This window comes from Haplochromis burtoni, unplaced genomic scaffold, assembly GCF_018398535.1.
Source record: "Haplochromis burtoni strain Fernald_Lab_line unplaced genomic scaffold, NCSU_Asbu1 Contig_58, whole genome shotgun sequence".
Lineage (NCBI taxonomy): Eukaryota > Metazoa > Chordata > Actinopteri > Cichliformes > Cichlidae > Haplochromis > Haplochromis burtoni.
Genome location: NW_024582419.1, coordinates 1,826,474 through 1,843,970, shown reverse-complemented (window position 1 = coordinate 1,843,970; position 17,497 = coordinate 1,826,474). Strand labels below are relative to the sequence as shown.

The window sequence follows — 17,497 nt, the reverse complement described above, 5'->3', positions numbered from 1 at the left end:
AACTAGTTCATGCATTTATTACCTCCAGGCTGGACTATTGCAATTCATTATTATCAGGATGTCCTAAAAACTCCCTGAAAAGTCTTCAGTTAATCCAAAATGCTGCAGCAAGAGTACTGACAGGGACTAGAAAGAGAGAGCAGATTTCTCCTGTTTTGGCTTCCCTTCATTGGCTCCCTGTTAAATCCAGAATTGAATTCAAAATCCTGCTCCTCACATACAAGGTCTTAAATAATCAGGCCCCATCTTATCTTAATGACCTTGTAGTACCATATCACCCTATTAGAGCACTTCGCTCTCGCTCTGCAGGCCTACTTGTTGTTCCTAGAGTATTTAAAAGTAGAATGGGAGGCAGAGCCTTCAGTTTTCAGGCCCCTCTTCTGTGGAACCAGCTTCCAGTTTGGATTCGGGAGACAGACACTATCTCTACTTTTAAGATTAGGCTTAAAACTTTCCTTTTTGCTAAAGCATATAGTTAGGGCTGGACCAGGTGACCCTGAATCCTCCCTTAGTTATGCTGCAATAGACGTAGGCTGCCGGGGGATTCCCATGATGCATTGAGTTTTTCCTTTCCAGTCACCTTTCTCACTCACTATGTGTTAACAGACCTCTCTGCATTGAATCATATCTGTTATTAACCTCTGTCTCTCTTCCACAGCATGTCTTTATCCTGTCTTCCTTCTGTTGCCCCAACCGGTCGCAGCAGATGGCCGCCCCTCCCTGAGCCTGGTTCTGCCGGAGGTTTCTTCCTGTTAAAAGGGAGTTTTTCCATCCAACTGTCGCCAAAGTACTTGCTCATAGGGTGTCATATGATCAGAATCAGAATCACAATCAGAAAGGGGTTTATTGCCAAATGTTGAGCAGGTTTACAACATTAGGAAATTGCTGCGGTGCTTCAGTGCAAACATAGTGTCATAAATAGCACTTAAATAGCACTTATTTTTGTTTGTTGGGTTTTTCTCTGTGTGTATTATTGTAGGGTGCACCTTACAATATAAAGCGCCTTGAGGCGACTGTTGTTGTGATTTGGCGCAGTATAAATAAAATTGAATTGAATTGTGTGATAGGCCTCAGCCTCTATGGATCTTGTGCTCGGGGCATGTTCCTGTGCTGCCATGATTAGTACCTCTGAGCTGTCTTTTTTCAGTCCAGCTTTGTCCAGCCACTGGTTGGATTTCTGGATGCCAGCCACTTACTCTATCTACCGGTGGTACATACCGTGCAGGGGCCTGTCCTTCCATCATGGTTCTTCTCATTGTTCCTCTTCTCTCTCAGGTTTCTGCTCCCTGAAGTATTCTCTAAGCAGGCGGTCTGTTGTGGCCATCTTCGTGATGTACTCAAGTATGTTCGGGTGTTCGTCTCATCCTGGACGGTCGTTTTGACACTGACTAATCCTTGGCCACCTTACTTCCGCTAAGTTTACAGTCTCAGGGAGGTGGACTTGGGCTGAAACCCTCCATGCATGGTCAGGAGCTTCCTTGTCTTGATGTCAGCGGCTTCTATCTCCTCGTTTGGTCAGGTTATTATCCCAGCAGGGCATCTAATCACCGACAGGGCTTGTTCTTCCCATTCAGCTGACTCTTCAGGAGGCTTTGCTGGTTCACACACATGTGATCTTTCTTTTTAAACCTAATCCAATAGTGAGAGGTGCTATGATGTACGGATTGATGACAGTGACAAAAACACAGGGCAGACAGTCTCTGCAATCCCTTTAAAACTAAAGGCTCCTGATAAGGGGGAAACATTTCATTTTATCATATTAATATATTACTCCATATTAAGCTGTCAAATTTGGTTACTTTTTATTTAAACACAGTGTCTTAGTATTTATATTAACAGACTCAGCTTCACTATAATCAGTCCTTTAATTAACTGTGAAAACCTGTAACACAAAGAAAAAAAAATCTATTTTTGCCACTTTAGTCCAGGACATATGCAGTTAAAAGGAACAGGGCTGTGCGATGTGATGCTTTTTTTCCCGCATGGAAACAGAACCAAACCTTGAGGTCACTTTACTGGCTTTGGTTTAAGGTTTTCTATCATAGTTAATTAGACTTGCTCTCATTGTCTTTTTAAATTCCTCAGTTTTCTTGCTTACTTTGTTTAACCTGTAATGTCAAGACTCGTGACTGCAGCCCTCCCTGAGTAATCCTCAGTCAAAGAACACAAAAGTTGTTTGTGCCTTTGATTGGTGCCTGAGGGAGGCTCTGCGGTGGTTCTAAGAGTTGACACAGCCATTTACAAGCAGACATGCCATTCCCATGCAGCTGTAACTAGAGTCAGATGTTTGCTCATATCTGCAAGTGCACTTTGTATTTGCATTGTCATTACGTCCAGTTGTGTCCACGTGATTCTTCGTGATGATAAGACAACTCTGTGGGTTTTTATTTGATAAAACAGTAAAGAAATGTATTCCCAACTTTGTACTCTGACTCATTAAGTGGGTGGGGTAACAAAGGACAGAGTGGTCACCAGGTAAGTCTGAGAATGTGTTTGAGTGTTACTTTGTGAATGCTGCAACCAGGCCTGGACTGAGACAAAAAAATCAGCCCTGGCATTTCTGGTCCAGGTGGCCCACCATGATCAGTCAAAAAGAAAAAAAATTAACTACCTAGCAACAACACCTTTTTGTGACTGCCAGGGCTTTATATGAGCTGTTCCTGGTACTACTATTAACAGTGCAGCAGCTAAGATGATGATTCATTTGACATATTTTGCTCAATCTATTTCTAGTTTCTTCTTCTATTTCTCTGTCAGCTCCACATTTTCACTTTTGTTTGTCCATCTTTATCAGCCACTTCTCCCACACTAAACTCTGTTCAACAAGGTGCATGACCGCACAGGGATAGTGGGGGAGGGGCTGGACAAGTTAAGAGATTTGACTGGGCAACCATACTCTGATTAGTAACTCTATAGTACTGTGGTAAACTCTAGGTGCACCGATTTATTGAACTGTGCAAACACATATGGAAATACAGTATGTAAGGTAAGAAAAACAGCGTTTTTACCATTTTAAGGTCTGTGAAAGTCAATATTTTGTTTGTCCACCTTTATTCTTCAACACAGCCTGAACTCTCTTAGTCAAGCTTTGTCATTTCTTTAAGTAGGCTTCAGGAATAGTTCTCCAGGCTTCTTGAAGGGCATACAAGGCTCTTCTTTTTGGATGTTTGTTGCCTTTTATTCTGTTCTCTGTCAACATGATCCCACACTGCTTCAATAATGTTGAGGTCCGGGCTCTAGGGAGGTCAATCAGTGACTGATAGTGTCTCATTGTATGTTTTTCTATGCGTTCACTGTATTGGCAGTGTATTTGGGATTATCAGCTGTTGTCAACCAGCTGTTTGCCAGATGGTTTTGCATGGTGGTTCAAAATCTGATGGTACTTTCTTGCTTTCATAATTCTTGGTGTTGGATCAGATCTCCAAACCATGACAGAGCCTCCACTGTGTTTTACAGATGGCCGTAGACACTCACCATTTGACCTCTTTTACTTTATCTGAGTCATTGCTCTTCCATTGAGATCATTTGTGATGAGGCTTTGTTGAACAGTAGAATAATCAAATAAAGGGCCAGATAACAATTTCTAAAAGACATAACTTTCATATACTGACTTTCATTAGGCCTGCCACCTTTTCACTTGTCCTCCATTTGTTTAGTTTCCTCAAACTTTTTAAGGACTCACTGCACTACATGCTGATATATGCTAAGTTTTTACTTATACTGTATCTTTTTGGGAATCACCATGTTGGTGCAGAACATGTCAAACTGTGTTTTCTTTTTCATTTTTCCATATATTCAACTAAAGAAAATGGAAGAAACTGTGTGTTTCGTGACAGGCTGTTAGTAACAAAGTGCCTAAAGAGACAATGCATACATACACAATAAATAGGTTCTTTCCTAAGTTGCCTGTTATGTGTTGACACAATACTGGTTCATCTCTTGAGTTAGGTGGTTCTTTTTATGCTTGAATGATTCAGAGGTCTGTGTGCAGTGGTTTTACAAACAAGAAAAACACTCCTGTGAAACTGGCCGAGTACAAGGGCTGAAAATGAGTGAAAAAGCAACCATTGTCCAAAGAAAACCTTTAAAGGATCTTCAGAAAGCTGGAGAACTAAAAGTCTGGCTCACTGAAAAATGAACTATAAATAAATAATGGGTGACTCGAGACTTTTGCACATTACTGTGTATGAAAATACTGGACCTGGTTTCATTTAGTTCAGGCTGTGGTTTGTTGCTGAACAATTTGGTGACTTTTGATGTGATCTCTGATATAGACATGAAGACAGTCCTTTGACATTTATGTACCTCCTGCGACATTAATTCTGTTACTTGGTAGCTCCTGGGTACATATAAGGGTGATAAAATGTATTTATATAGCACTTTTCAAAACAAACATTATAAAAAAGCTTTACACCCACACACAGTGCAACAAAGTACATAGTCATGTTTAAAAAAGGCAGGCATGGGAAGTGCAAAGGAAAATAAATAAATGTAAAATTATGGGTGCACTGTAAACATAATAGAACTATGCAAGAATTAAAAGAAATGCATTTTCCATACTTAACACTCATTGGTTTTTGAGATTTTGTGCAGTAAGATGCTGCAGTTTAGAGACGCTCAAAGCACAAGTGACTAATACACTTTTATGGGCTCTTTTCACACATAAACCTTATATTTCTTTGCTATCAAACCAAATCAAAGTCACCTAAGATGAATTTTAATGTATATTTACAGGAACGAATTTAGTTGTGGTGCATTGAATCGATGTGTCTGGGTTTTAACCTCCCAATGAGCTTAGATCAGTTAGGAAGAGGAGTAAATGAATGGACGGATGGATGGTAAAGTTAAAGTTCGCCCTCTAGTGGCCACATTTGGAGCAGACGAACAGTTCTGAACACTGACCTGACTGAAATAGTTTAAGTCTTGGTCCCAAACTCAACTTATTTTATTGTTTTGCATATATTAGTTTAATAACTTTTATTATTTATTATTATTATCTTTTATTTTAGTCTTTATAACTTATTTTGAATTCGCTAAACTCTCTATAATTGGGTTAAAACTACCTTACTGTACCTTAGTATTTGCTAGGAAAATATGAAATGGGTGCAGCGATTCGCTATGGCCACCTATATTATTCAACACAGCTTGAACTCGCTTAGATAAGCTTTCTTGTCTTGATTATACTTTTCTGCTTTCATATTTCCATCAATTTTGACAAATTTTTCATGTAAAATTGTCCCCTTGTCTGTGTTAATGCTGACCTGGCTGAATGGAAAGATCCATAGTATCGTATTTTGTCTCCATATAATCTTTTAATACAAGATATCCTTAACTACATGAGCTATCTTGTGCATGTGATGTTCTGATTGTGATTCTGTAACTGTGGCAGGTCTCTGTAAATGACTCTGTGCTTGTTACTCTTTATTAAAAGTTACACAGACTGGTGTTGCTCTCTTTTGTTAAAACTTAAAGACACATGAGCACAAGCTGTTGTTGTTGTTTTTTTTAAAATAGTTTTTCAGCTAATAGCTTTTTGGGAACCACCTTGCTGGTGAAGAAATTATTTTAGTGCCTAAAGATTCAGTTTGAAACTTTGAAACAAGAAAAACATTCCTCAGAAAATGTCCGGTACAAGGACTGGACTGAAAATGAGTGAAAAAGAAGCCAATGTCCAAAGAAAAAGAAGGCCCAGAGAACTATTTCTCACAACAACCTTTAAAAAACAAACAAGAAAGTCCAGCTTCACAGCAGCAAAATATAAATGAGGTTTAGAGGGGTGGCTCAAGACTTTTACACAGTACTGTATACAGCATGAAAAATGTAGCTTCAAATCTACGATAAAGTCTAAGCGAGGCAATGGAAACCTGAGCTTCATCCAACTTCACCAAAATATCTAAATTTAGTATGGAAAAAAATCAGCTGCTGTTGAATGTACAGCGGTCATTAACGTCACTGCATGTTAGTCATGTACTGAAATACACAGAGGGGAACTACATGTTTGACAAAGATAACTGAGAAATGGCTAAACAGTGTCAAATAAAGGTTCATCACTCACCTCTCTCTTCCTCCTCCCCTGTGTTTACATGCCTTTAATCTTTCTTGCAATTCATCACATTCTGACTTTTGTGTGTGTGTGAAAACTAAACCGAACAAGCAAAATGTGATAGCTGGGATCTTTATCACACCTTTATTCACCAGCCACATGAACAACAACTTCACCTCCTTCCAGAGAAGAATTTAAAGCTCCATATGAGGAATTTTGTCAAGCTAGCAGACCCAGTTGTCACTAAAGGTTGCGCACTCATTGAAATGCAGAAATGACCCATTGTCATGTATGCTGCATCCACCTTGCCTAGAGGTAAAAAAGCCATAAAGTGCAAAGAGCAGGGAAGCTTGCATTATTCAGACCTTTATAGCTGTAGAAAATGTCATGCTTTTATAAAACCTATCACACAAGAAAGCTAAAGCTGCTGCAATGATTTGCAAGAATGTTACTGAGGTGCAACTTGCACAATCCAGTTTCGGGCGCCATCTGATTGCGCCAGTCTTGTTCGTCAGACAAGAGAGTGAGCGGTCATGAATGCTCACTAGTGTTTCACTCACTATAATTAAAGAACGCTGGCATCAATTTTGATTTTAGATCATTTAGCAGGAGTCTAAGGAGCTTGGAAAGAAAGCAACTGGACTTCTTTAAGTTTCGTGAAGTTGCCTCACCCCAAGAGGCTTCCTCAGTTCTAAAACCAAAAGGTTGAGAGTCGCAGATATTTAAACTCTGGTGGGAGCCAATAAGTTTCTAGTGAAACCACTGCGATGCCTCCATTAGCATCAACGCTAATGGAGATTTTCCGCGTTAATGCGGTTATGGCGTTAACGTCATTTTAATCTAGATTAACGCTGACAGCACTATTTTAATTAGATAACACCAAATCCCAAAAACAGTCACCTCAAGGTGCTTTATTGTAAGGTAAAGGCTGTACAATAACACAGAGAAAACCCCAGCAATCACATGTCCCCCTACGATCAAGCACTTTGGCGACAGTGGGAAGGAAAAACTCCCTTTTAACAGGAAGAAACCTTCAGCAGAACCAGGATGTATAAAAATCCCTCAGATAAACACACTGCCATCCTACATGGTGGTATGATTTATCTATTATTTATTTGCTTCTCGATTACTTTGTATTCATCTGTTGTCTGGGTTTGTTTGAAAATGTCCATGTGAGGAAGGATGGCTCACCTACCTGCACAGCAAATCCACCTTCAGGTTACAAATAAAGTAACCTGAACCTGCACAGGAGTTTGGGTCGTCATTTTTTCCAGTGCAAAAGAAAGAAACAACGACTAAGCCACAAAAACACTGTGGTTTAGCTCTCGCAAGCTACGTCAATAACCATCCGCTGTCACTGTTAATAATTGATGACACAATTAGCTCTCTAGCTGTCTGACACATCTGCTGTCAACTCATTGTTGACTGCTTGGCTGGCAACCTGCTCTCGCCAGCTAAGCTGCACGGATATCGATTTCCCGCCTCGTTCCGAATCGTCCTGCTGAATGGCATCCCGGCTGCACGAGAAGAGAAACACATGCTGGATTTATCAGCGCATCTGCTGTTGGGTTTCTCCAGTTATTTGTGTCAGCCCGTCTCTTTTTAAATCTCTTAGTGCAGTTTTATGCGTCGCGCCGATCAGACTCCATCGGTGTTTCACATCTGTGGATTTTCCTTTGCGTAGAATACAGGATTTTTGGTTTCCTGCAAAGTGACGATGACTTTTCTGTATTATACTACGTCACACAACCCCAAGATCCGATATAAAAGAGAGAACAGAACTGCTGTTAGATCCACATTGTGGACATTTTAGACTCTGTCTTCACAGCCAATGTTAAACACACCAAGTGACCTTAAATTGTACGATGGTGTGAGTAGCTTTCTGTGTTAGCTCTGCAGTAGACTGATGACCTGCCCAGAATAGGCTCCGGTCTGTGTGATCCCAAACTGGATAAATGGAAGAAGATGGATGGATGGATAATGAACAAATTGCATTCATTAACTTTACAACCATTTACTGTTCTAGCGTTTTGAACTGAGCTAGCTGTATTAAATTTTTTTATTGATTTTCAGCATGAATATTGTAACCAAAACTGTAAAATGTAGGCAAGTGAAGTGAAGTCCAGGTGAAGGTTTATACTAAAGGAAATGCTCCAAGTTTCCATCAAAGCTTAAATTCCACACAGATGTCAACATCCCCGCCTCTGCTGAACGCGCTGCACGTGAGAGTGAGCAGATCAGAAATGAGGTAAGCCCAGAAGAGCAGGATGTGGGTCACAAGAAGGAGACCAGTTCTCACGATTAATTCAACAGTTAGAGTAAATGAGGCGTCTGTGGCTAGCACCTGAGCCGCAGACACCTCCACTTATACTAGACTGTATATCTAATAGACCCAGGGCTCCCCAGCTTTAAAAACAGACTGAAATATTTGCTCAAAGACTCACAGACTCGTAAACATCGATGGCTGTTTTTTGTTGTTCGAGGCTTATGGCCGTGCGGTTGTTCTATTATTTTTGTGATCTTTTGCATGTAACCTCCCAAGGGACTGTAGGTGCAAATTAGCTTTATGCTAACTCTGATACAATAGATCAAATATAACCAGATAGATGAATAAATAAATAACCTGGCCACTGGAAGAATTGAAGAAGCATTTTTTTTTTCACTCTCAGTACATAAAAGAGAAATCATATGAAAATATGAGAAATTTCTGGGAGGGCAGCATTGGACTGAATAAATTCATCAGGGAGGCTGGCTCTGTGACTGGCTGCACAACGGGCACTTTTGGAGATGAGGTTACTGAACAAACTGTCATCCATCATGGATAATCCTGACCACCCACTGTCCCACTTACTGGACAGGTCACCAGAAAGCACCTTGGCTAACAGATACGAGGACAGATAGAGGAAAGCTTTCATACCTCATACAGTAACTCTATAATGCGACACAGAGTCATCTTGTATGTCAGCCCTACACTCTCACAACATGTGAACACACATTATGATTCCTTACTGCACTGTCCACTACGCTTCACACTGTTTTATAGAGAGCCACTTAATGCCATCTAATGTTTGCTATTCTATTTTTTTTTTTTGCTACATTTATTAAGCTATTAAGATTTTTAAGATCAGGTAACACCGTCTAAGGTCGTACCTTTAAAACGTGTGGGGATTGGGCTTGTGGACATCTCTTCCACGGTCTCCACACTGTAAAGATACCAGTGACTCTTGTAAAAAGCAGCTGAAGACATTTTTTATAGACAAGCGTTTAATTAAATTGTTGTTTAAGTAGCATTTTGCTTTACACTGTTGTGATATCTTTTATTTGTTGTTTTATTGGGGAGAACTTTGTGATTTTTTTCTAAAGGAGTACAACTTCTGTGCTGTTGCAGTGTATTTCCTGGCTTAAGGTGACCTCTACAAATTCTGCTTGATGTTTGCTCACAGATACTAGATGCTAGTAAACACAATTCAGGATCTAAAGGCAGTGATTCCCCAGATATTAGCCATTATATTGCAGAGATGATACCCCAAGAAACCAACATTTATACAAAGACAGATGCACAAAAGAACCCATATTTATACCACATCTAAAGTGCATACCTGAGAATTTAGGTTTGGATTTATGTAATATCTGTGAAGTGAGGTGACAAACTATTACAGCATAAATCATGCAAGCATTCAGGCCCACATCCACACCTATGGCCAGTCACCATAATGTGCATGTGTTTGGTCTGTGTGAGCAAGCTGGAGACAAACGGTGCAGGCACAGGGATGATGATGAGCTGTTAGCACTTCATCTGCAGTGTTATGGCTCCATTTCCTTAAGTTTAGTTTCTTTGTAACATAGAAAAACTGAGATGCATTATTGTCCTTAAGCCACTTAAGCTCATAGTCACCAGTTTGACCAGTTTAGTCCACTTAAGCTCAAAATGGGCTGATGTTGTTTACATTACATCTATTTTGTTTTATGGTGACATTACAATAACTTATTAGTTTTTTATACTAAAAATAAGCAGATTTCTTAGTATTAAAGTAATAGTATGAGATGTTAATGCTAAAAAATACTCCAGATTCAGATTAACATAACCACCTCACTTTCAGAAAACTAGGCCTCGACCTGGCAGACCTGCCATCCTCAAACTCAGACTCTTTTTGGGGAAAAGCGATTTTTTTTATATCAACCTTTTGCAGCTGGAGATGATGAAGAAGTAGTTTATTAGTTTTTATGTGTTTCTCTGTATACTTTGATTGAGTTTAAGAATGAGTTACTGCTAGCTTAATTCACATGGTGTCAATAAAAGCCCCTGGTCATGTTACTGTTGGTAGGATTTTGATGCGATATCAATGAGAAAGCATTAAGCGGCATTGCTGTAAGCGTAGTATTTATTGGTATAATAAACAAGAACCGTCAGGCATTGTTTTTGTATTTAAGGTAGCAGAGTGGTAGTACGACCGTAAATGACTTGAAGTGTTGGAGTAAGCTATAGCTAAGAGCCTCACTGTAATTTCCCCTAGGCAGACAACCTTTTCGGTTATTTGAAACACGTAACGCTTGTGTTGCAGGTTCTTGCCAGTTGTGCTAGTTTGAAGGGATTCAGGTGTAGCTCAGAAGGTAGAGCAGGTCATCTACTAATGGGAAGGATAGTGGTTGGTGGTTTTGTGTGAATGTTAGATATGCAGTAGTTAGGCATAGAAAAAAGTTGCATAGATGGAATTAAGGTAGAGCAGAAAAACGCTATTTAAGAATCGGTCTATTTACCATTTTAGTTATGTGTCTGATTTCAGCGTTTAATATTTAAACTTGATATTCAGGTTTAGAAAAGGATATTTAAAAAAGAATGACATAAGGTGAATTTAAACATTTTCAATTGAACATGACCTTCTGCATAATCTTCGTTTGTGTTTAAGCTGAACTTAATCATGTCCTCTTAAAGCAATGGGACTACCTGCTTTGGCTTTTTTTTCTTTTTTTTTTAAACATATTGTGAGTTGCCATTTCATTTTTTAGAGTAGACAATGAAAAATTGTGCATATCTCTAAAAACTCATGTCAGATGTTTGAGTCTGTTTATCAGTTTACCAAAGCCAAACTAGATTGGATTCTCTGCCCTCGATCCTCTGCAGGTTATTCCATGTCAGTCAGAGTCCATGGAGGAAGTTTAACCAGAAAGAAAACACACACACGCACACACAATCAAAATCTCTCCTGAGCTTTCACTTATCACAGGAAACCATTCCAGCCGCTCTCAAAGCTTCCCTCTGTGTCTCCATGCAGGCGCTCTCAAACACGGTAACACAAGAAACATCCGGAGCCGATAAACGCCACGACCATAACGCCTGAACCTGGTGGTTATGATCGCTATCCTCCACAAGCATCCCACAGCGGGGAAAGGAGAGGCGTGAGAGAACGGATGAAGGAATGAGTATGAAGGGAAGGACGGAGGGTGTAGTTTCAACTTGGGGATTTTCTTTGCTTTCCCCCTCCTCTTGTCTCCTTTGTCTTTGCTTATGTGGTTTCTTATACATTATTTAATGAAAAAGGAAAAAGTATACTCGTGTAAGTGATGCTGCGGGGTTATCTATTCATTTAAATGTAAGGCCTCACAGTGACACAGCGTCCATGGCGAAGTGTTTAATTAGTTAAGTGTAACTTAGATCAAAATGAAACGCTCAGAATTCAGTCCAGACGTTTCAGCTCCACGGCCCCGACTGATTTCAAACAAACTGAAAATAATTTGTTATGAAGGGGAAAAAGCTGCAGTGATGATGTCACTAAACACATAATCACAGATCGTTTTCATTAAAGAGGTCTTTTATGTTATAACCAACAGGACTCTGTTATATAAGAAGTGTTTAAAAAAGAGTAAAAGGGCCGTTTGCAGCAGTAACACACTCAGAGCTGCTGTCCTGGATTGATAAAAGTGTGTTTTTAAAAAGTGCAAATTGCACCATGTAATTCAATTTAAATGATTGTATTTTCAAGCACAAAACTCCTTCACCGTTTATGCTTTTGTCGTTTCCTATAATTGCTGCTTGTGTCCACAGCCTCGTGTTTTAAAATGCTTCTTAATGTCTGTCATGCGTAATGAAATACACACTCTGCTTGAGTCCAACTCATTGCTTTAGCAATTTGTTTAGCAGGATGCCTGACAACAGTAAGAGAGAAAGAGGGTGGAAAAGCCTACTGAGCATTTTTAACCAATTAACTTTGTCAGAATGGCAGGAGCTGGTGTTGCCATTAAATATCAAATTGCAACCGACTTCGTCAAACACAGTGCATTGCTAATTAAATGTGCCATTTACTGCTTCTCCACTCTATTTTTTAATGAAGTGACCCACTAACCCCAATAAAGATCTGCACCAACCCACTGAATTGGGCTATTTTGTCCCTGACCCTTTTATAGTTTAACTCACTCGACCCTGTTTTTTTCCCTTTCAATTCATAAAAAAAATAATCTTTGTTCACGCATGATTGCAGGATTTGTGAGGTTTGTGGTCACCTGTCTCAATCTGTAACCTTCCACCCACCTAGCTGCTGTCTGCTCCTGCAACGCTTCAAACAGCAGAGGGCGCTCTAAGCCCGTTAATCTCCATCGACAGCTCCTGTTACAACGGGATAGATCCATCCATCTGATTCCTTTAATTGCTTCCTTCCTGTTGTTAATTGGTGCCAATCTGTCCAAACTCAGCGCTGCATTACGCAGTCTGCAGGATTTGTATTGGACATTTTCTCTGTGAGTCTGTGTGTATTAACTCGAACTCCAAGATTTTAATTCTTCACCGAGTCCACGTTGTAATCAGCTGTTTGAACCGGTTCAGAGCTGTCAGTGTCTGCAGCTCCTGCTGCACCTGTGAGCTTTTATTGCGAAATCAAAAGGCACAAACTGCGCAAAAGTATGCGGCGCTTGCCTCATTTTTACACATTATTGCACATTTACAGTTTAAAAAAGGATTCCTGCTGTTATGTATTGTTTTGTTTTTTAAACAATATAATATAGTGTAAGGCCGTAATCCGGATCTGTGGACTGATTATTTAGGGATTGCCGTGTGTGCGCTATGACGCTCAGTGTTTGCGTATATTTCTGGCGCAGTAGTAGTAAAATAACTCAGCCCAATTATCTGCCACTACTACATGCATTAGTATTTTCTCTATGCAGTCAATGAAAGCACTACTCTACTCCACTCTGACCCCTCCCACTTGCAAAAAAAAATAGACCCATCTCAGAGAAAGAGGGCAGAAAATATGCAAAGATGCATCCACGGCGTACTTTGGACGCACGCGATTTTTACTTGACGCAAACGGCTGAATAATTGCGCTGATGGGCAGAGGCTGATATCGGGGGGTGCTGTGTGTTGTGTTGTAGTAGGAACGCTCTCGCGGATGGATACAGACAGAGAGAGTGCGAGATGCGGTTTACTTTATCGCGCGGTGCTCAACTCTCAGCTGCGATTCTGACTGTGCTGATGACAGAGTGCGCGTCGCTCTTGCCGGCTCGCCTCTGCAGCCTTTTAACTTCACATGCATGCTTCACCCGCAGGCTGACAGACAGCCGCCGTACCGCCTCTGTGGAAGGATTTACTGTCACTGCCGCACTGGAATAACTTTGCTGCTCCCTCGTTTTTTTTACATTTTCCTCCTCTTTTTGCGCCACTCGGCTCGCTTTTTTTTGCTCCCGTCTTTCGCCTACAGTTGAAAATCTGAAAGGTAAGGGTGGGGAGTGGGTTTGTGGAGCTTCGGTATGAGTGTGATGACTGGAACAGTTCAGTGAAAGTGTGATTTATTAATTTTTTTTCCTCACTCAGTCTCTTGCATTATTTAAATTACAATCCCGGTTAAGCACCTGCAGCAGTGGCGCATGCATGCATGCAAGGCGTGCACAGAGAGAGAGAGAGGGGGGGGGGAGGTGTCGATGTTGTCTTTTTTTTTTTTTTTTTTTTTGGAGGGAGTTGACCATGAAGCGGCTGCTTACACTCGGTGTTGCGGGCAGGGTCACGCTGTCTGCTCTCTGCTGTGAATCGACTAATCGCTCCGTTCTGTTTTCGCCAGCCTCGCCGTGAGGAGAGACGAAACCAAACGCACCATGCCGCGGAATCCAAGTTTGGCGAGTAAGAACTACGACTACGACTACCTGCAGCCCTATTTCTACTACGACGACGAGGAGGAGGATTTCTACCCTCAGCAGTTTCAGCCTCCGGCACCCAGCGAAGACATCTGGAAGAAATTTGAACTGCTGCCGACCCCTCCCCTCTCCCCGAGCCGCCGGCCGTCCCTGTCCAGCCTCGACCTTTCCATCGCGGATCAGCTGGAGATGGTGACCGAGTTCCTCGGGGATGACGTGGTCAACCAGAGCATCATCTGCGACTCCGACTACTCCCAGACCTTCCTCAAGTCCATCATCATCCAGGACTGCATGTGGAGCGGCTTTTCCGCCGCCGCCAAGCTGAAGAAGGTGGTGTCCGAGCGGCTCGCCTCCCTGCACGCCGCCCGGAAGGAGTCTGCGGCCGGTGACTGCGCAGAGCCCGCCGGCCCCGCGGCTGCTGCCGCCGCGGCTGCCGCCGCCGCTACTACGGCTCTTCCTGCGTGGAAACTGAACAGCAGCTACCTGCAAGACCTGAACACGTCTGCGTCGGAGTGCATCGACCCCTCGGTGGTTTTCCCGTATCCCGTAGCCGAGACGCCCAAGCAGAGCGCAGGGACCCCGCCTAGCAAGGATTTGGGACTGGACACGCCGCCTAACAGCAGCGGGAGCAGCAGCAGTTGTAGCGATTCAGGTGAGCTCTTATATATATGCCTGGGGAGGCACACCCCTCAGTGCAATTAGGGATTTTCTTTCTGTTGGCGGGGACATGCATGACATTATGACTGAAATGAGGCACATTCTTGCTTTTCATTCACACGAATTGCAGGCAGGAAGGTGGATCCTGCTGCCACTTCCACCCCATGTCATGCAGTAGACTGCTGTGAGATTAGCTGGAGGGAATGGCTGCATGTTAAGCAATCAACTGATGTGGCAGAGAGGGAAAGCCTGAACGGACTGCAGAGATGCTTTTAGAGGAGGATTACAACCCCGATGTGGCAGCAGAGTGTGTGACTGTGTTGTTTTTGCTCTTTTGCAGAGGAAGAGGATGAAGGTGATGATGATGAGGAGGAGGAGGAGGAGGAGGAGGAGGAGGAAGAAGAGGACGAACAGGAGGAAGAGGAGGAAATCGACGTGGTCACTGTGGAAAAGAGGCAGGTGGTGAAACGGTGCGACTCCAGCCCGCTGGAGACCAGGCACCCCAGCCCACTCGTGCTGAAGAGGTGCCACGTCTCCACCCACCAGCATAATTACGCCGCCCATCCATCCATGAGGCACGAGCAGCCGGCTGTCAAGAGGCTGAAGCTGGAGAGCAGCGGTGGAGGTGCCAGCAGCCACAGCAGGGTCCTCAAACAGATCAGCAGCAACCGCAAGTGTTCCAGCCCGCGAACGTCGGACACGGAGGACTACGACAAGAGAAGGACTCATAACGTGCTGGAGCGCCAAAGGAGGAACGAGCTGAAGCTGAGCTTCTTCGCTCTGCGGGACGAGATCCCCGAGGTGGCCAACAACGAGAAGGCGGCCAAGGTGGTCATCCTGAAGAAGGCCACGGAGTGCATCTACAGCATGCAGTCGGACGAACAGAGACTCCTCTCTCTGAAAGAGCAGCTGAGGAGGAGAAGCGAACAGTTAAAGCAGAGACTCGCACACCTGCAGGGTTGCCGTGCTTAAACTTTGAATCATAAACTTTTTTTAAATTTTTTTCTCAAAATAAAAGTTCATTACTTGGGGGTTGGGGGGGGGTTGGGTGTGTACAGTTGTTGCTGCATGCAGATGCAAAACGGATTAAGTTGTTTTGGAATCTGGTTTGATTACAATGTAAGAAGAAAAAAACTGCCTCATCTGATGAAGATATTTAAAAGTTTTATTTTATTAATAAAATGTTTAAAAATGTGGCTCACACTGTTGAAAGCCTGAACTTAAAATATGGATTTTTATGTTGTTGTTTTTTCTTGTTTTGTTTTTTTTGTACATAATTAATATTTCCTAAGAAAATGTATTTTTGGATTGCGATTGTCTGGATGTTCAGACCCACTGTTTTTGTTTTTTTTCATTATGTTCATAGATTCTTTTTCAAATATAAAACAAAAACCTGTTTCTTGAGCTTGTCTCTCATTCTTCACCACCATGACTAGCCACTCAGTCACACCTGAGTAGGGGGCGTCCACATGAATACATTAGAAAATGAGTGGTTGGGTAGAAAACTTATCTGAGCGTTATAAAACTTTGAGTCACTCCTCTCACTGATGGAAGGTAAGGGTCAAAACCTAAATAAGAGTACACGCTGTGTAAAAGTCCTGCTGCAGTGAATTTTAAGTGAAATCTGCATAAATGGTTTAAAAAAAACAAAAACGTTGATCACGTGTTTTGTGCAGAAAAGAGGGAATTCCTCTTCAGACTTAGAAGAAGCCACCTCAGCTCCTTAATACGAGTCCTGGATGCTTGTGGAAGTGCACAGAAAGGTGGGAAACTGCATGTCATGTTTAAACGCAGGTATAGTGAAGCTGTCTTTTAGATGAGGGCTGGTGCATTAAACAGCGCATCTGCGATCACATTTCTTAAAGTAGCACACTAATAAAAGTGTAGCACGGGAACTCGAAAGCTCGTTTATAATCTAAAACCACAGATAATAAATATCTAGATATAAATATACGTTATATCTTTATATTTAAATGTAATATGAACTGTCTACGTTGGAATAAATGAATAACGAGGTGAAGTTTATCTAGTTAGACCGTGGTAAAACCCCACCTGTTCCACCGTTGTCTCGAGCGGCTTTCCAGACTCAACGTGACGTCACACACGCCGTATCCCGAGCGCTCCCCCCCCCTCCACCTCTGAGCGCGTGGTCCTGGTCGCGAGCACATGGAAGTGAGGTTTGAGATTTGTGTCTGAGAGACGCGCGAGCGACTGTCGGGAAAACGGAATATAAAGTGAATTAAAGAAGCAGCCCGAGCAGCCCGGTAAGAGCTCCCCGCGCCCTGCGTCCATCTCTGCTTTTATATATTAAATGCTTATTGTTATTTTTTGAATTTAGGTGTGATAATAGAAGAAAGTAAATGTCATTCATGGTTCAGCCTGTCTTGTGAAAACTTAATTTAAAGGCGAACGGGATTTCTGGAGGTTTTAATTTGCTATTAATGGGACAAAAACAAAAATTATTGATCTCTGCACAAGTGTTATTTTCGTCTGGTTTTTCTATTATCTGTCCAACTCCTGCAGTTTTGGGGCTGTGGGATGTTTGAAGCACGTGTTCTGTGAGTCTATTGTTGTTTCAGGTGACCACACTGATCACATGCTTTGTTTACCTTGTTTGCTTCAGCTCAGGTTTTGTACTTGTGAGCCTTTATTCTCCATGGAGTGCTTGCTTCCTGCGTG

The 17,497-nt window shown here is 42.0% G+C and overlaps 1 long non-coding RNA gene across 2 annotated transcripts in view; it reads left to right on the top strand.

Annotated features, from left to right (window-relative positions):
- Positions 1-13,091: 13,091 nt before the first annotated feature.
- Positions 13,092-17,497, top strand: part of myca — a 39,518-nt gene continuing 35,112 nt past the window's right edge. For both annotated transcript variants that reach the window (XR_001336317.2, XR_001336318.2), the window contains exons 1-3: positions 13,092-13,746; positions 14,089-14,813; positions 15,159-17,082. This is a non-coding gene — a long non-coding RNA (MYC proto-oncogene, bHLH transcription factor a). The remainder of the gene's footprint in view (positions 13,747-14,088; positions 14,814-15,158; positions 17,083-17,497) is intronic.